The sequence below is a fragment of the Oncorhynchus tshawytscha genome, linkage group LG06, assembly GCF_018296145.1.
Source record: "Oncorhynchus tshawytscha isolate Ot180627B linkage group LG06, Otsh_v2.0, whole genome shotgun sequence".
Taxonomy (NCBI): domain Eukaryota; kingdom Metazoa; phylum Chordata; class Actinopteri; order Salmoniformes; family Salmonidae; genus Oncorhynchus; species Oncorhynchus tshawytscha.
Window position 1 is genome coordinate 30945180 of NC_056434.1, and position 19433 is coordinate 30964612.

At 39.8% G+C, this 19433-nt stretch overlaps 1 pseudogene; it reads right to left on the reverse strand.

The window, feature by feature from the left end:
• Positions 1–486: 486 nt before the first annotated feature.
• Positions 487–17779, reverse strand: LOC112253464 (annotated as a pseudogene).
• Between the last annotated feature and the right edge of the window lie 1654 nt (positions 17780–19433).

The following is a 19433-nucleotide window of genomic DNA, read 5'->3' on the forward strand; positions in this document are numbered from 1 at the left end:
TCATGTTATGAGTATGCTTTCATCGGCAAGGATGAGGGAGTTTAGGATAAATATGAACAGAAAAGAACTAAGCACAGGCAAAATCGTAGACGAAAACCTGGTTCAGTCTGCTTTCCAATCAGACATTGGGAGACAAATTCACTTTTCAGCGGGACAACAACCTAAAACAAAGCCAAATATACACTGGAGTTGCTTACCAAGACAACATTGATGTTCCTGAGCGGCCTAGTTACAGTTTTGACTTAAATCGGCTTTAAGATCTATGGCAAGACTTGAAAATGGATGTCTAGCAATGATCACCAACCAACATGACAGAAAAACTGGCCTTTAGACTAGTTGAGTATCTGGAGCATCAGCATTTGTGGGTTCGATTACAGGCTCCAAAAGGCCATAAACAATGACCTTTCTTCTGAAACTCATCAGTCTATTCTTGTTCTGACGAGTTTCAGAAGTTCTTTGTTTCTGGCCATGTGTGTAAATGGGTGAAATAAAAAAAGTATATTTAATCCATTTTAAATTCAGGATGTAACACAATGTGGAATAAGTCAAGTGGTATGAATACTTTTTGAAAGCACTGTACATTAGATATCATTTAGGGATGGGGCTGGGTGGGTGTGGAACTGGGTGGTTTGTCTAAAATACTTGATTAGGGACTGGAGACGCTAGACCGATCACCCTTAGACATTTAACAAACATAGTTCAAAAGTCAGCCTGATGTCTCCAGATCCCAACATTAAGTACAGTCCTCTCTGTTCGGACTGCTGCTGTGTACATTTAATCTGTTCAAATGTGTTGACTTGTGTTCCTAGTTTATTTCTTACCTTAGTCTTTCTATATTATCGATGCTAATGTTTGTATTCAAATTATGACAAAAAAAGCTCAGTGAAATCATAAGCCAGACACCAGAACACTTGAGGAACATTTCAGCTACCAAATCTGGAGGGTTTTGTAATTGAAGTTGTGCAAAGTGTTATCAGAAGAAAACATATTATAGGATAAACCTTCGATATGGCAAACTAACCCTGTGCACTTTAATGTCAACAGGCATTTTGTATGTTGATCATGAAGGGAATTCATTGCAGAGTAAAAGCAATTCAAAGGCAAACATGGTAAAAGAACAGTCATTTACAGTCAGTTTCATCATTATACCAAGAGCTTTTGGTATAAAAAAAAAAAGTTAATAAGTGAGGAGGCAGGTTTAGACTTCCCGAAGATGACCTTTGTGATGCTACGTTAAATACAAAATATGCATTAATAGGGATAAAAATATCACCTACGCAAATACATAAGCAGAACATTATTTGTGGCATTTTCCTACCTACGTACATAAATACAGACCGTTTGTAAACTGAGTGTTATTCTGTTGCCATTTAGGTACAATGATGATAACATTATTAGGGTCCCCAAAATAGTAGCTCCAGAAACCATTTAAGGCAGAGGTTGTAGAAGAGTTGTATCCGTGGTTACAGTCTTAGTACCCAGGTAAGAGTGGTGGGATGGCTGCTTAGCTGAACGCTGGCTTACTTGTTCAATGCTGCAGTCATCTCAGGCACAGCCTAGTGAGAGAAAAACAGAGTTTAAGATGGTTACACCTCCCTAACCAGGCAAATCTAGCCAGGTTGACACAATGAACATGGTGTATGCTTGCCACATGGAAATGGAGGGTTGAGCTTTCCTATAACTGTCAGTGTTTAGTCTCATGGTTTTGGGGTGACATCAATTCATTGATAAACCAATTAAAATCTGAGAGTAACTGGGCATGAGGGGCATGAGCGAGGGTACCTGACAAACTATATCAGTAGCACCCGAGTGTGTCCCGGGGATCAGTTTTCAATTGAAGGAAGAGGAGAAAGCCCATACATTTTAATCGGTTATCCGAGGAGTGATCACATGATAACCAGCAGGTCACAACTCTGCTGCCACGAGCTATTACCAGTCACTTTTACAGAGTTTACCCAGAACACCTGGGCCTCTCACACACCCCCACAGTAAATAAAAGATGAACAACAGGACACATACACAAGAAAAAATAAAAGCTCCTTCTCTTTCACCGAAAGCAAAGGCCCTCTTGTCCAAGAGTTTGTCATCCCTCTGGCACACTGGCCATATGTGCCAGCCAGACAGTAGAGGGCAGCTAAGCATGTAAAGTACTGACACTAGGGAAGAGAAAATAAAACCTGAGAACCACCCAGCCACTTAAGTTAACTATCGATTTCTTTTTATGGTTTGAAGGAGAGTCGTTGTTGCATCTTAACAGAGCAGCAGGCTCTGGCCACAATTCACCTGATTAATTCAGCACCTCAATAATTCAACAGATGCACATTTCCATTAGGAGGGATAATAATGTGTCTTGCAAAATGTATTGGGGAAACGTTGAATAGAATTTTCTGACTGTCACTTTTGTCATGTCTTGGTTATTGAAATGCCTCTCTTGCTGATCAAGTATTCAGCGCTGTGCAGGGGGCTGGTGCAGTGTTGGGTTTGTTTCAGTCATGGCAAGGGTGTTCGTTAATCAGCATGCTATCTCACCTTAAAGAGATCAGCCACCAGACCCTAGTCAACCACCTGGAAGATGGGAGCCTCTGGGTCCTTGTTAATGGCAACAATAGTCTGCAGAATAAAACATAGTTCAAAATATCGCAACATGCTCTTTTTTCTTATACTTGTGTATACCTAACAGAAGATTCTGGAGGAAAAAAAATCAGGCAAGAATGGTAACTTGCTGACCTTCATCCCAGACAGATGTTGAATAGCTCCAGAGATGCCAACAGCGATGTACAACTCCTGCAGAGACAAGGACAAACAAGCTTTATCAATATAATAACACAAGAGCTTGGTGCACATACACATCTATGTAGTGTCAGTTGTTTCAGACTGCTGAACACAGGTAAGACCATATTTACAGGAGGAAATGTATTTTCAATCTATCGCCAGAAAAAGTCATCAAGAGCTGACCATGATACCAGAGGCCCTCATTGGCACCCTAAGTCTGATGCAGCTGATTGCAGTGCAGTCCTGGGGTGAGTTCAGTTCGATTGGACATTTGCTCCGTTGTGTAACGGCTGGTACTGAACACGTTTCTCCAAAATATTCTTGAACAGACTGAGGTAAGTTTGGTCGGTGAGGCTTGAAGCAATGAGTGACGTATTTAAAAGGGCAGCGGTGCCTTTAACCCACAACACAACCAGTTTTTCAATTAGTCTTTCAGAACAACACTGTTTGTTTAATTGAACGTTGCATTATGTTTTTCCGTACACAACGCAGCCCTGGGTTTCCATATTAGAGGATGGAGCGGTTCTAGTGCTGACCCTGTTATCTCAGAGAGAATGCTGGGGGTGGTGAAGCAGAGTGTATGACCCTCCACCTCTGGGAAAAACAGAGGCTTTCAGCGTAATGCACTGCCATATTAATATTTCAGTGCTATTTAATGTTATTGGAGTAGTCTCGGAGGAGCAGAGCATAAATTTATGAACACAAGTGTACTAACGACTAAAAGTGAGGACCAATATTTCACAATGAGAGGTACTGTCCAACAAGAGCACGGTCCTACTGTAGCAGAGGGAAAACGACAGCTTTAGTTCTTAAATATCACTGTATGGAAATATCAGAGTACATGCATGTCTAGCCTATTTGGAGAGTCTTCTCAGAGTTCTTCTCTTTGAGCTCTTTTAGCAGCTTTGCGGTTTTCAATAAGACCAGGCAGGCACACCTGCTGTTGTGTTGCTAGCTTTCCCTCAGGTGTCAAAACAACTCCCTACATGCAGCATGACTGCATCGCTAGCTAGTCATTCAAGTGTGGTGATGCTATTGTTATCCAATTTAAAAAAAATATATATATATATATATATCTGTGTAATGATCATGCTGTTTAATCAGCTTCTTGATATGCCAAACATACATACATATACACACACATATACAGTGGGGCAAAAAAGTATTTAGTCAGCCACCAATTGTGCAAGTTCTCCCACTTAACAAGATGAGAGAGGCCTTTAATTTTCATCATAGGTACACTTCAACTATGACAGACAAAATGAGGAAAATAAATAAATAAATAAAAATCAGGAAAATCACATTGTAGGATTTTTAATGAATTTATTTGCAAATTATGGTGGAAAATAAGTATTTGGTCACCTACAAACAAGCAAGATTTCTGGCTCTCACAGACCTGATAACAAGTTCAAACAGGTGCCATTAATACAGGTAACAAGTGGAGGACAGAGGAGCCTCTTAAAGAAGAGGCTCCTCTGTCCTCCACTCTTTACCTGTATTAATGGCACCTGTTTGAACTTGTTATCAGTATAAAAGACACCTGTCCACAACCTCAAACAGTCACACTCCAAACTCCACTATGGCCAAGACCAAAGAGCTGTCAAAGGACACCAGAAACAAAATTGTAGACCTGCACCAGGCTGGGAAGACTGAATCTGCAATAGGTAAGCAGCTTGGTTTGAAGAAATCAACTGTGGGAGCAATTATTAGGAAATGGAAGACATACAAGACCACTGATAATCTCCCTCGATCTGGGGCTCCACGCAAGATCTCACCCCGTGGGGTCAAAATGATCACAAGAACGGTGAGCAAAAATCCCAGAACCACACGGGGGACCTAGTGAATGACCTGCAGAGAGCTGGGACCAAAGTAACAAAGCCTACCATCAGTAACACACTACGCCGCCAGGGACTCAAATCCTGCAGTGCCAGACGTGTCCCCCTGCTTAAGCCAGTACATGTCCATGCCCGTCTGAAGTTTGCTAGAGAGCATTTGGATGATCCAGAAGATTGGGAGAATATCATATGGTCAGATGAAACCAAAATAAAACTTTTTGGTAAAAACTCAACTCGTCGTGTTTGGAGGACAAAGAATGCCGAGTTGCATCCAAAGAACACCATACCTACTGTGAAGCATGGGGGTGGAAATATCATGCTTTGGGGCTGTTTTTCTGCAAAGGGACCAGGACGACTGATCCGTGTAAAGGAAAGAATGAATGGGGCCATGTATCGTGAGATTTTGAGTGAAAACCTCCTTCCATCAGCAAGGGCATTGAAGATGAAACGTGGCTGGGTCTTTCAGCATGACAATGATCCCAAACATAATGCCCGGGCAACGAAGGAGTGGCTTCGTAAGAAGCATTTCAAGGTCCTGGAGTGGCCTAGCCAGTCTCCAGATCTCAACCCCATAGAAAATCTTTGGAGGGAGTTGAAAGTCTGTGTTGCCCAGCAACAGCCCCAAAACATCACTGCTCTAGCGGAGATCTGCATGGAGGAATGGGCCAAAATACCAGCAACAGTGTGTGAAAACCTTGTGAAGACTTACAGAAAATGTTTGACCTCTGTCATTGCCAACAAAGCGTATATAACAAAGTATTGAGATAAACTTGTTATTGACCAAATACTTATTTTCCACCATAATTTGCAAATAAATTCATTAAAAAATCCTACAATGTGATTTTCTGGATTTATTTTTTTTTCATTTTGTCTGTCATAGTTGAAGTGTACCTATGATGAAAATTACAGGCCTCATCTTTTTAAGTGGGAGAACTTGCACAATTGGTGGTTGACTAAATACTTTTTTGCCCCACTGTATATATATATATTTTTTTTTAATCTACGCCAACATGACAACCTGGCTGCTCCGTTGCCAAGCTGTTCCCCGAATGTGGTACTCCCCTGAAACGTTGCTACGGCATGACACCCCACATCTTAGGTTACATAATTGCAAAAGCTTAACTGTGACATACATGCTGACAGAAAGAGTGAATGTCAACTAATTCCGTGCCGTGAGATTCTTTCAAAATGTAAACATTTCAGCAAAACTATACTGAACAAAAATACTATACTATACTGAACAAAAATAAACAAAATCATTTCAGAGTTACAGTTCATGAAAGGAAAATCAGTCAATTTAAATACATTCATTAGGCGCTAATCTATGGATTTCACATGAATGGGCAGGGGCTGGTAGGGGCCCACCCACTGGGAATGGGTTTTCCCCACAAAGGGCTTTATTACAGACCGAAATAGTCCTCAATTTCATCAACTGTCCAGGTGGCTGGTCTCAGATGATCCTGCAGGTGAATCCGGATGTGGAGGTCCTGGGCTGGCATGTTTACACATGATCTGCAGTTGTGAGGCCAGTTGGACATACTGGCAAATTTTCTAAAACAATGTTGGATGCAGCTTGGTTGACATTCCTGCAGTCAGAATGCCAATTGCACGATCCCTCAAACCTTGAGACATCTATGGCATTGTGTGGTGTGACAAAACTGCACATTTTAGAGTGGCCTCTTGTCCCTGGCACAAGGTGCACCTGTGTAATGATCATGCTGTTTAATCAGCTTCTTGATATGCCAAACCTGTCAGGTGGATGGATTATCTTGGCAAACAATAAATGCTCACTAACAGGGATGTGAACAAATCTGTGCACAAAATGAAGACATTTTATTTCAGCTCATTAAAAGTAGGACCAACACTTTACATGTTGCGTTTATATTTTTGTTCAGTATAACTGGAGCAGTTCAATACTGGACATAACCACTATTTTAACCTTGCAAATAAATAAATAAACACACTATTGTCAAAAGGGGTTCAATATAATAATTAATTAAACTGTTATATATGTCAAATATAAATTGCTTGTTACCTCACATAACAAAAAGGAACACAGCTTTGGGCTATGTCACTCATAGGGAATAAGGGGACATTTGTCAAATAAAAAAAGGTGTCAGACAGACCAGACTGTAACACTGATAAGACACGCATGGTTCTGTCCTAACAATGCCTGAAGATAGCGATAACAAATTACCTTCTAATATTTATATGAATCCTTTAATCCTTTAAGTGGTGTGTATGAAGACAATGAACAACTGACTGACAAATATGAACAGGACAAAAATAAAATTGTATTTAATACATTAAGCCTACATGACAATCTTGTCAAAACATTAGCAAAATACAATTTGAGAAGAATGACCTGATCTGGGGGTCTGAGCAGACACCCACTGCACTGTGCACTGCTCTTTAATGGATCAGCTAAATCATTTAGGAGCCTATATGTGCCATTAACTACATTTCATGGGATCTAATGTGTGGATAATCACAGCTAGGATATCCCAGTTGAACCGGATGATGGATCCCTTTGCCCTTTTAAAAAGGTTAAATTCCCATCTTTAGAAAACTGAATTCCAGGAATTGTCTAGCAGGTCTTTGTCAAGCTGCGGGCAACTAGCACAATAATTGATGGGTAACTCCTCAGAAAACATATATTCGCATTTTTCAGAAAAAAATTGTAAGTGTAGACCCACAAAAAGTTTACCGGTATCTTGAAAAATTGTGCAATATTATTACAGATGACACCATTGTGAGCACAACATTGCCTATCAAAGAACAGGATGAGTGTAAAATGATCCAGAGTTTGTCACTTACGGGGGCCACGATCTTGCCAGTCTGTCCAACCTGCATCATATCCAGCATCCACAGCAGCTCTGGAAGCACCAACTGTGGGGGAAATCAATTCAAACCTAATGGACAAAAAAAATGCAATCCAATTTTTTCACAAATAATTTATCAGTTATACAAATATAGAAAGTAACATTTGTTGTCATTGAAAGACTCATTCTAAATTACCCACTTACCTGCAGCATTAATTTTGTCAGCAAGGTCATAGAGCAGCTTGAAGTTCTCTCCATTCTTCAGTCCCCTTCCTAAAAGGACGATGATTTATTTAAACGTTTACATGAACATGACAAATAAATTGATGTGTAAGGCAAATAGTATGATGAGCTGAAGGGGACTTCTACCTCCGGACACCACAACCTTAGCACTGGTCAGCTCTGGACAGTCACTCTTGGTCAAGGTTGCTTCCAGCCACTCAGACATCACAGCGGAAGCAGACGCAGCAACTGAAATAAACAACTCATGGGGATCATATTAAATAAAACTAACTATACCCTGACAAAATAAGTTATCCATGAAATGAATGAAATGAAATAATTATTTTAGAATGATAAACAAGAACAATGGCTTTTGTATGTATGCTTTTCATGTGTGTATCAGTGCATGGTTAGTACTATAGCTACCTTCCTCTGATGTAGCACTGCCTCCATCCACCTCAGTGGGCTCAAAGGATGTCCCTCTGACAGTGAAAACCTTGACATTGTCATTACACTTGACAGTGCTGAGAGCATTTCCTGGGAATGAGACAAACAGTGATGTTTTGTTATCTAACTCTAAACCTCATGCAACTCTTCTGATGACAAATGGGAAATAAAAAGTAGAGAATTAATTTCACAGAATCTAATTTGGGAAACATCTTCTGGGCTCAAGGTTCACCATGAGTTTTCAATATGACCTATTTGGACATGACAATTAAACAGCAATGGTTTAAGTGGACAATGTCATTTTGATTCATTCAAAGCCCATAAGTGCAATTGAGAAATTAGGCTTTTGGGATCTAGTCATTGCTGGTATTGCCAAAAGACTGAATTGGCGCTATATCTAAAAGCTAACCAGTTCCCTATGGTACAGTACATGAGTTACTTTTCAAATTCATAAGAGCAGTCCCAAAGGCAGTAACAAATTCAATTGACTTCCAAAGATAATATCAAACAAACTCCATTTTGAGTATCAAAAAATGTCTTAAGCACTCTAAAATGCATTGGTGAATTATAATGTGCTCAAGAATTCTGAAGGATATCTGAGTAGTATACAGTGGCGTGCGCAAGTATTCACTCCCCTTGGCATTTTTTCCTATTTTGTTGCCTTACAACTTGGAAATAAAATTGATTTTTGGGGGGGTTTGTATCATTTGATTTACATAACATGCCACTTTGAAGATGCAAAATATTTTTTATTGTGAAACAAACAAGAAAAAAAAACACACAAAAAACAGAAAACTTTATCGTGCATAACTATTCTGACAGGTTTCCCAGTCCCTGCCGATGAGAAAAATTCCCACAGCATGCTGCCACCACCATGCTTCACTGTGGGGATGGTATTCTCGGGGTGATGAGAAGTGTTGGGTTTGCACCAGACATCGTGTTTTCCTTGAAGGCCAAAAAGCTAAATTTTAGTCTCATCTGGCCAGAGTACCTTCTTCCATATGTTTGGGGAGTCTCCCACAAGCCTTTTGGCAAACACCAAACGTGTTCGCTTATTCTTTCCTTAAGTAATGGCTTGTTTCTGGCCACTCTTCCGTAAAGCCCAGCTCTGTGGAGTGTACGGCTTAAAGTGGTCCTAAGTACAGATACTCCAATCTCGCTGTGGAGCTTTGCAGCTCCTTCATGGATATCTTTGGTCTCTTTGTAACCTCTCTAGTTAATGCCCACCTTGTCTGGTCTGTGAGTTTTGGTGGGCAGCCCTCTCTTGGCAGGTTTGTTGAGGTGCCATATTCTTAATGGTGCTCTGTGGGATGTTCAAAGTTTCAGATATTTTTTTTAGAACCCAACCCACAACTTAGTTTTTTTTGTCTCTGACCTGTTTGGAGAGCTCCTTGGTTTTCATGGTGCCGCTTGCTTGGTGGTGCCCCTTGCTCAGTGGTGTTGCAGACACTGGGGCCTTTCAGAACAGGTGTAAATATTCTGAGATCATGTGACACTTAAAAAGTCCACCTGTGTGCAATCTAATTATGTGACATCTGAAGGCAATTGGTTGCACTATATCTTATTTAGGTGCTTCGTAGCAAAGGGGGTGATTACATATGCACACACCACTTTCCATTTGATATAATTTTTTGAAACAAGTTATTTTTTTCATGTCACTTCACCAATTTGGACTACTTTGTGTATATCCATTTCATGAAATCCAAATAAAAATACATTTAAATTACAGGTTTTAATGCAAAAAAATAGGAAAAACTCCAAGGGGGATGAATACTTTTGCAAGGCACTGTAGGTTGGTTTGGGGAAAAAACAATAGCTATATGCTTTAGTTCAAATGTATCTTCTCATAACACATTCACAAAAAGCTAGTTACTGGCATAGATGGTTCTGACAAAGGTGTCAGGGGATTTGATCTCAATAATGTCTGAAATAGGAGCAACATCCAACTTGGCAGACACTCTGGGGGGAGATTCTAGAAAAGACAGGTTGGTAAATAAGCAGGGATATAAGGCAATCTGTAGCGATCAGCCAAAGATGCTCTACAAATAAGTTCCAGAAACCATGGCATGAATAAAAAAATACGGCATACTCATAACAGCTATCATTTTTTACACTAGGCTTATGAAACCAAATCCATACCAATCCATGAAACCAAATCGCAGGCAGATCGCTTTCCTAAGAAGTGACAAATGACCTGAAGGTACGTACAGTTGAAGTCAGAAGTTTACATACACCTTAGCCAAATACATTTCAACTCAGTTTTTCAAAATTCCTGACATTTAATCCTTGTAAAACATTCCCTGTCTTAGGGCAGTTAGGATCACCACTATTTTAAGAATGTGAAAATGGCAGAATAATAGTAGAGAGAATGATTAACTTCAGTGTTTATTTCCTTCATCACATTCCCAGTGGGTCAGGCGTTCACACACACTCAATTAGTATTTGGTAGCACTGCCTTTAAATTGTTTAACTCGGGTCAAACGTTTTGGGTAGCCTTCCATAAGCTTCCCACAATAAGTTGGGTGAATTTTGGCCCATTCCTCCTGACAGAGCTGGTGTAACTGAGTCACGTTTGTAGGCCTCCTTGCTCGCACATGCTTTTTCAGTTCTGCTCACCAATGTTCTATAAGATTGAGGTCAGGGCTTTGTGATGGCCACTCCAATACCTTGACTTTATTGTCCTTAAGCCATTTTGCCACAACTTTGAAAGTATTCTTGGGGTCATTGTCCATTTGGAAGACATCATGTGACCAAGCTTTAACTTCCTGACTGATGTCTTGAGATGTTGCTTCAATATATCCACATAATTTCCCCACCTCATGATGCCATCTATTTTGTGAAGTACATCAGTCCCTCCTGCAGCAAAGCACCCCCCACAACATCATGCTGCCACCCCCGTGCCTCAAGGTTAGGATGGTGTTCTTCGGGCTTGCAAGCCCCCCTTTTTCCTCCACACATAACGATGGTCATTATGGCCAAACAGTTCTATTTTTGTTGTTTCATCAGACCAGAGGACATTTCTCCAAAAAGTATGATCTTTGTCCCCATGTGCAGTTGCAAACTGTGGTCTGGCTTTTTCATTGAGGTTTTGGAGCAGTGGCTTCTTCCTTGCTGAGTGGCCTTTCAGGTTATGTCGATATAGGCCTCGTTTTACTGTGGGTTGCAGTTTTCGCACCAAAGTACGTTCATCTCTAGGAGACAGAACGCGTCTCCTTCCTGAGCAGTATGACAGCTGCGTGGTCCCATGGTGTTTATACTTGCATACTATTGTTTGTACAGATGAACGTGGTACCTTCAGGCATTTGGAAATTGCTCCCAAGGATGAACCAGACTGTAATGTAAAATGTATTTTCTGAGGTCTTGGCTGATTTCTTTTGATTTTCCCATGATGTCAAGCAAAGAGGCACTGAGTTTGAAGGTAGGCCTTGAGATACATCCACAGGTACACCTCCAATTGACTTAAATGATGTCAACTAGCCTATCAGAAGCTTCTAAAGCCATGACATCGTTTTCTGGAATTTTCCAAGCTGTTTAAAGGCACAGTCAACTCAGTGTATGTAAACTTCTGACCCACTGGAATTGTGATATAGTGAATTGTAAGTTAAATAATCTGTCTGTAAACAATTGTTGAAAAAATGACTTGTGTCATGCACAAAGTAGATGTCCAAACCGACTTGCCAAAACTATAGTTTGTTAACAAGAAATTTGTGGAGTGGTTGAAAAACAAGTTTTAATGACTCCAACCTAAGTGTATGTAAACTTCCGACTTCAACTGTATATAAAGGGTCTTATAACCTTACTTTCCCAAATGCAGAAGCTCCAGCACAAATATGGGTGAAGTTGAACTGCTTCTGGGTTGCCAGTATAAGTGGAGTCAATTCCTCTGTGGAAAGACATGCAAGTTGCTGTTAACACCACACGAAAATAGATGTTTTATTACTCAGATTTTTAAATAAGATGCTGAAGTAAAACTTCAACTAATTTACAGCTTCAGTGAATCTATTGCCTGTATCTGCTTCACACTCTGGATATACATACCTGTCAGAGAGCCTTTGTAAGCATCATTTTGAGCAATCAGAACTGTCTTCACACCTAGGACTTTGCTGACTTCCTGCGCAACCTGAAGAGATGATAAATATACAGCAAATCAATCCCTTGAAGAAAACCACTAAGCGTCTAGGTCTGGATATCGGGTAAATCCATTTGACTTCCAAGCGCTTTTTGACAACCTCCATTTTCATTTAAACAAAACTTTCTATACATGATTACTCATGGAAGAAAGAGTTGAGTTTGATATCATTTAAAAGGTTACAAAACAAGGTTGTCAAACTGATTTATAATTTCTTGAAAACAAACCTCAAGAAATTATACATCAAACGTCAAATTCACGTTGTAGTTTAGACCCTACTTTACATCTGAGGTTTGTGTTGTGCCAGCCATCGGTTGAGACATTCTTGAATACAGGGTGTGTCATATCAATCATAGAAATGTAATTCATAGAACGGACATCCCTTCAGACCACTGCAATTTAGCTGGTACACCATTGACATTTTTATTGAAAATGTTAATTTTGAATTACTCCCATAAAGATGGCCGATGGTCCAAACACTGTCGAATGTCAGCATAAATGGTCATGTCTATTCTATTATTTATATAATTGCAATAGGTTTCCGATGGAGGATTGACAGTATAATATAAAATCAACAGATATTCCCATTCAAGTCAACATTCTTTGATGTGTGGACCTTTAACGGCCTAAATTTATCTAAAAAAACATGAAACCTACCCTCTATTTAAGCGCATGTTGGGTCTCGACCTATGGCGGGCACAACACAAACTCAAATATAAAACTTACTGTATGTGAATGACAAATCTGAGTTGTTTTTTAGCTAATTGACATTTAATGGGTAAACCCTGTATGTAAGCTTTTAAAAATATATAAATCTCAACCGTTTATCTTTTCCCATAAATATTTGCCCATTGTAGAAGTGCTCAGAAAGTTACTTTTTGTACCTGAATGCCAAAACATTCATTATGCAAAGTAGGTCAACCTTGAGCACTTTTTATCTAAGTGGACACATGTTTTTAGATTTTTTTGTTAAATTTCATTTTCAATAAATGTCAAATCTAATTTACATACGTATGTGTACACCCCTTCAAATTAGTTGATTCGGCTATTTTCAGCCACACCCGTTTTCCGACAGGTGTATAAAAATAGAGCATACAGCCATGCAACCTCCATAAACAAACATTGGCAGTAGAACGGCCTTACCGAAGAGCTCAGTGACTCAACGTAGCACTGTCATAGGATGCCACCTTTCCAACAAGTCAGTTAGTCAAATTTCTATCCTGCTAGAACTGCCCCAGTCAACTGTCAGTGCTGTTATTGTAAAGTGGAAACGTCTAGGAGCAACAGCTCAGCTGCATAGTGGTAAGCCAAACAAGCTCACAGAATGGGACAGGGGAGTCCTGAAGCACGTAAAAATCATCTCTTCTCAGTTGCAACCCTCCTACAGAGTTCCAAACTGCCTCTGGAAGCAATGTCAGCACAAGAAATGTTCATTGGGAGCTTCATGAAATGGTTTTCCATGGCCGAGCAGCCTCACACAATCCTAAGATCACCATGCGCAATGCCAAGCATCGGCTGGAGTGGTGTAAAGCTTGCCGTCATTGGACTCTGGAGCAGTGGAAAAGCATTCTCTGGAGTGATGAGTCACACTTCACCATCTGGTAGTCCGACAGACAAATCTGTGTTTGGTGGATGCCAGAAGTACTCCAATTACCTGAATGCATAGCGCCAACTGTAAAGTTTGGTGGAGGAGGAATAATGGTCTGGGGCTGTTTTTCATTGTTCGGGCTAGGCCCCCTAGTTCCAGTTAAGGGAAATCTTAACGCTACAGCATATAATAACATTCTAGACGATTCTGTGCTTCCAACTTTGTGGCAACACTTTGGGGAAGGCCCTTTCCTGTTTCAGCATGACAATGCACCTGTGCACAAAGCGAGGTCCATACAGAAATGCTTTTTTGAGATCGGTGGGAAAGAACATGACTGGCCTGCACAGAGCCCTGAACTCAACTCCATTAAACACCTTTGGGTAAAATTGGAACTTCTATTCGCCCAACATCTGTCTGACCTCACTAATGCTATGGTGACTGAATGGAAGCAAGTCCCCGTAGCAATGTTACAAAATCTAGTGGAAAGCTCTCACAGAAGAGTGGAGACAGCAAAGGGAGGGACCAACTCCATATTAATGACCATGATTTTGAAATGAGATGTCCAAATAGCAGGTGACCACATACTTTTGGTCATGTAGTGCAAGTATTCACACTCGAGGAATAGATCTACAAGCCGATTTAAGTCAAAACTGTAACTAGGCCTCTCAGGAAAATTCAATGTCGTCTTGGTAAGCAACTCCAGTGTATATTTGGCATTGTGTTTTAGGTTATTTTCCTGCTGAAAGGTGGATTTGTCTCCCAGTGTCTGTTGGGAAGCACACTGAACCATGTTTTCCTCTAGGATTTTACCTGTGCTTAGCTCTATTCCATTTATTTTTAGCCTAAAAAAAAAAAAAACTCTCTGGTCCTTGCCGATGACAAGCATACCCATAACATGATGCAGCCACCACCATGTTTTAAAATATGAAGAGTGGTACTCAGCAGAGGTCGACCGATTATGATTTTTCAACGCCGATACCGATTATTGGAGGGCCCCCAAAAAAAAGCCGATTTTAAGAATATGTATATTTGTAATCATGACAATTACAACAATACTGAATGAACACTTATTTTAACTTAATATATCAATCATATCAATGTAGCCTCAAATAAAATTAAACATGTTCAATTTGGTTTAAATAATGCAAAAACAAAGTGTTGGAGAAAAACGTAAAAGTGCAATATGTGCCAAGTAAAAAAGCTAACGTTTAAGTTCCTTTCTCAGAACATGAGAACATATGAAAGCTGGTGGTTCCTTTAAAAAGGAGTCTTCAATATTCCCAGGTAAGGAGTTTTAGGTTGTAGTTATTATAGGAATATCTCTCCATACAATGTGTATTTCATATACCTTTGACTATTGGATGTTCTTATAGGCACTTTACTATTGCCAGTGTAACAGTATAGCTTCCGTCCCTCTCCTCACCCCTACCTGGGCTCAAACCAGGAACACATCGACAACAGCCACCATTAAAGCAGTGTTACCCATCGCTCCACAAAAGCCACAGCCCTTGCAGAGCAAGGGGAACAACCACTCCAAGTCTCAGAGCGAGTGATGTTTGAAACGCTATTAGCGTGCACCCCGCTAACTAGCTAGCCATTTCACATCGGTTACACCAGCCTAATCTCAGGAGTTGATAGGCTTGAAGTCATAAACAGCACAATGCTTGAAGCACAGTGACGAGCTGCTGGCAAAATGCACGAAAGTGCTGTTTGAATGAATGCTCAGTCAGACTGCTCTATCAAATCATAGACTTAATTATAACATAATAACACAGAAATAGGAGCCTTAGGTCATTAACATGGTCGAATCCGGAAACTATCATCTCGAAAACAAGACGTTTATTATTTCAGTGAAATACGGAACAGATCCGTATTTTATCTAACGGGTGGCATCCATAAGTCTAAATATTCCTGTTACATTGCACAACCTTCAATGTTATGTCATAAGTACGTAAAATTCTGACAAACTAGGCAGTCCAAACTGTTGCATATACCCTGACTCTGCGTGCAATGAACTCAAAAGAAGTGACACAATTTCACCTGGTTAATATTGCCTGCTAACCTGGATTTCTTTTAGCAAAATATGCAGGTTTAAAAATATATACTTCTGTGTATTGATTTTAAGAAAGGCATTGATGTTTATGGTTAGGTACAGTCGTGCAACGATTGTGCTTTTTCGTAAATGCGCTTTTGTTAAATCATCCCCCGTTTGGCGAAGTTGGCTGTCTTTGTTAGGAAGAAAGAGTCTTCACAGAGTTCGCAACGAGCCAGGTTAGCAGGCAATATTAACTAAATATGCAGGTTTAAAAATTTATACTTGTGTATTGATTTTAAGGAAGGCATTGATGTTTATGGTTAGGTACACATTGGTGCAAAACAGTCCTTTTTCGCGAATACGCACCGCATCGATTATATGCAACGCAGGACACGCTAGATAAACTAGAAGTATCATCAACCATGTGTAGTTAACTAGTGATTATGATTGATTGTTTTTTTTTATAAGATAATTTTAATGCTAGCTAGCAACTTACCATGGCTTCTTACTGCATTCGTGTAACAGGCAGTCTCCGCGTGGAGTGCAATGTAATCAGGTGGTTAGAGCGTTGGACTAGTTAACTGTAAGGTTGCAAGATTGAATCCCCGAGCTGACAAGCTAAAAATCTGTCATTCTGCCCCTGAACAAGGCAGTTAACCCACTGTTCCTAGGCCGTCATTGAAAATAAGAATGTGTTCTTAACTGACTTGCCTAGTTAAATAATGGATAAATAAAGGTGCAAAAAAAAAAAAAAAAAAAAAAAATTGGGCCAAATCGGTGTCCAAAAATACAGATTTCCGATTTTAAGTTTTCATAACATCGGCCATTCCGATTAATCGGTCGACCTCTAGTACTCAGTGATGTGTTGTGTTTGCCCCAAACATAACACTTTGTATACTTTTTTGCAGTTTTACTTTAGTGCCTTGTTGCAAACAGGTTTAGGAATATTTGTATTCTGTACAGTCTTCCTTTTCCCACTGTCAATTAGGTTAGTATTGGAGTAACAACAATGTTGTTTATCCATCCTCAGTTTTCATATCACAGCCATTACATTCTAACTGTTTTAAAGTCACGATTGTCCTCATGGTGAAATCCCTGAGCGGTTTCCTTCCACTCCGGCACATGAGTTAGGAAGGAAACCTGTAACTTTATAGTGACTGGGTGTATTCACTGCTTGACTGAGGGACATTACAGATAAATTGTACAGTTGGGGTACAGAGATGAGGTAGTCACTCAAAAGGCATGTTAAACACTATTATTGCACACAGAGTGAGTTCATGCAACTTATTGTGACTTGTTAAGCAGCTTTACTCCAGAACTTACTTAGGCGTACCATAACAAATGGGTTGAATACTTATTGACTCAAGACATTTCAGCTTTTACTTTTTAATTAATTTGTTTAAAAAAATGTCAAACATAATTCCACTTTGACAATATGGGGTATTGTGTGTAGGCTAGTGCCACAAAATATAAATGTAACCCTTTTTTAATTCAGGCTGTAGCAACAAAATGTGGAAAAGGTCAAGGGGTGTGAATACTTTCTTTAGACACCATCTGATCAAACCCAAGATTTAGCATACCGTTGCACAGTCTGTTCCAGCAACTAAACAGGACACGTCTCCTCCTAGTTTCTTGGCTGCAGTAATAGCACTCAGCATAATGGGGGTCAGCTTGTCATTGTTGTGCTCTGCCACCACCAAGGTGCTTTGAAACCTCTGGGAGACCAGACTACAGAGGAAATGTATTTTTCAATAAATGACATAACATAAGCGTAAACATAACTGCTCTCATGCCTATCAAACTTGAAAGCTACCATTACAATATGGACAATTCAGCAGCATTTTGTGTAGTCCAATAAACAGCAAGGCATTGAATCAAACAGGATACTACAGATTCTGTTCAGGTGTACCTTTTGGGCGAAAACAACATCTAATGGGTATTTTTTGGAGGTCAGCTATAGCAGAAAGTGTGAGCTACATAACACAGAAGGGGAGGAAGGATCTGGGCCAAACCCTTCTGTAAACAAGCTGACATGACATAAAAGATATGCACTGGCTTATACAACATTTTGACCGGGAGTATCAATCCTATCACCAACCTAAAACAGGAACAGATATATCTGAACCTGTGTCAAAAAGACAATTTGAATTACCAGAGTAAAGGTCATTCACACAGCAGTCTAGCCAACGTCACAGCACAATACAGTACCAAATTGGGAGCAAATAGTATCTATACATTAAATTATGGTCTTCATTGAAATTGTGCTTCAATGGCTTTAAAGTCATTGCATCATTGAAGATTGACATTTTTTTACGTTTCGTAACTCATTGTTTACGAGGTTGCATAAGCTAGCTAACTAGCTACAGTAACAGCTCGTTAACGTTAGCTACATTTTCAGCTAGCTAAGGTCTGTGAAGCTGGCTGTAAGATCAAATATGATCCGATTTTCAAAACTATGCAATGTACTTTTTTCATATGTATTAATAAAGCAAGGAAAATCAATGAACTGTTAACCTTTCTATGGTTTCGTGCATGGGGAAGATAAGTTAGACATATAAGTTAGCTAGCATAGCTATCAGGCACCTACAACACCAGCTTGTCCTATGTGTGCTTTTTTTGTATTTGCCACATTGCGAATGAATAGCAAGTTACTTAGATAGTTAGTCTGATATAATCATTTGCCTGTAACGTTACTTACCAACTGTTTGAAATGTGTTTTCTTGATAGCTCTGTGCGTCTTTCACTCTGCTCCTCGATGCTCACCTCTTGAATGAACTCTGACAGCTGTAGAATGTCCTGGTTTGACTACAAATGTCTGGTTTGACTACAATCACTTCCGTTTTGGGTGGAAGCAGAATAACCAAAGACAGTACAGTGTGAAGAAAGGCAGAAATTGATTTTCCAATAGGTGTCCGTGCGGGAGTTGCAGTGATGAGACAATACTGTAACTATCAATTGGATACCACAAAATTGGGGAGAAACGGGGTAAAAAAAAAAAAAATCCCTGATCACACAGGTAGGCGACGTTGGTTAGTTTAAACTCATGCGCAGAAACATTTAATCGGGTCTAACTCATGGTCTCCGCCAAACTGCGCATGTATCTAAGGCACTCCTTATATATAAAGTTGTTTTTGACGAAAAGGAAAACGTGTCAGTTTGTCACTGTCAGGTGGTTGTAGTAATGACATGTTCAACTACTTAAGACATTGTTTCGAATCTAGGTTGTGCCTTTAGACTTATAGATAATTAACAACTAAGGAATACTTTCCCCACTTCTCTCATTGACTTCTCAAACCTAGGACTGGTCTGCTTGGTCTGTTTCGAAGTATTCCCTATTGCGCCTCCGGGTATAGAAACATAACGTTGTATTTCAGAAGACCATCCTAGATCCTGCCTGTACCACTCGGGTGCATGATGATGATGGGGTAGATGGATGTGGGCAACAGGGAAAACGACATACTATTATCAACAGCAAAGTTATTACAACTATACATTCAACCCAGATCTGTAAACAAACTAATTTAAATGAATCAATGGCAAAGTTTTATGAAAAGGGTATAGCCAGTAAGACAATGCACACCAA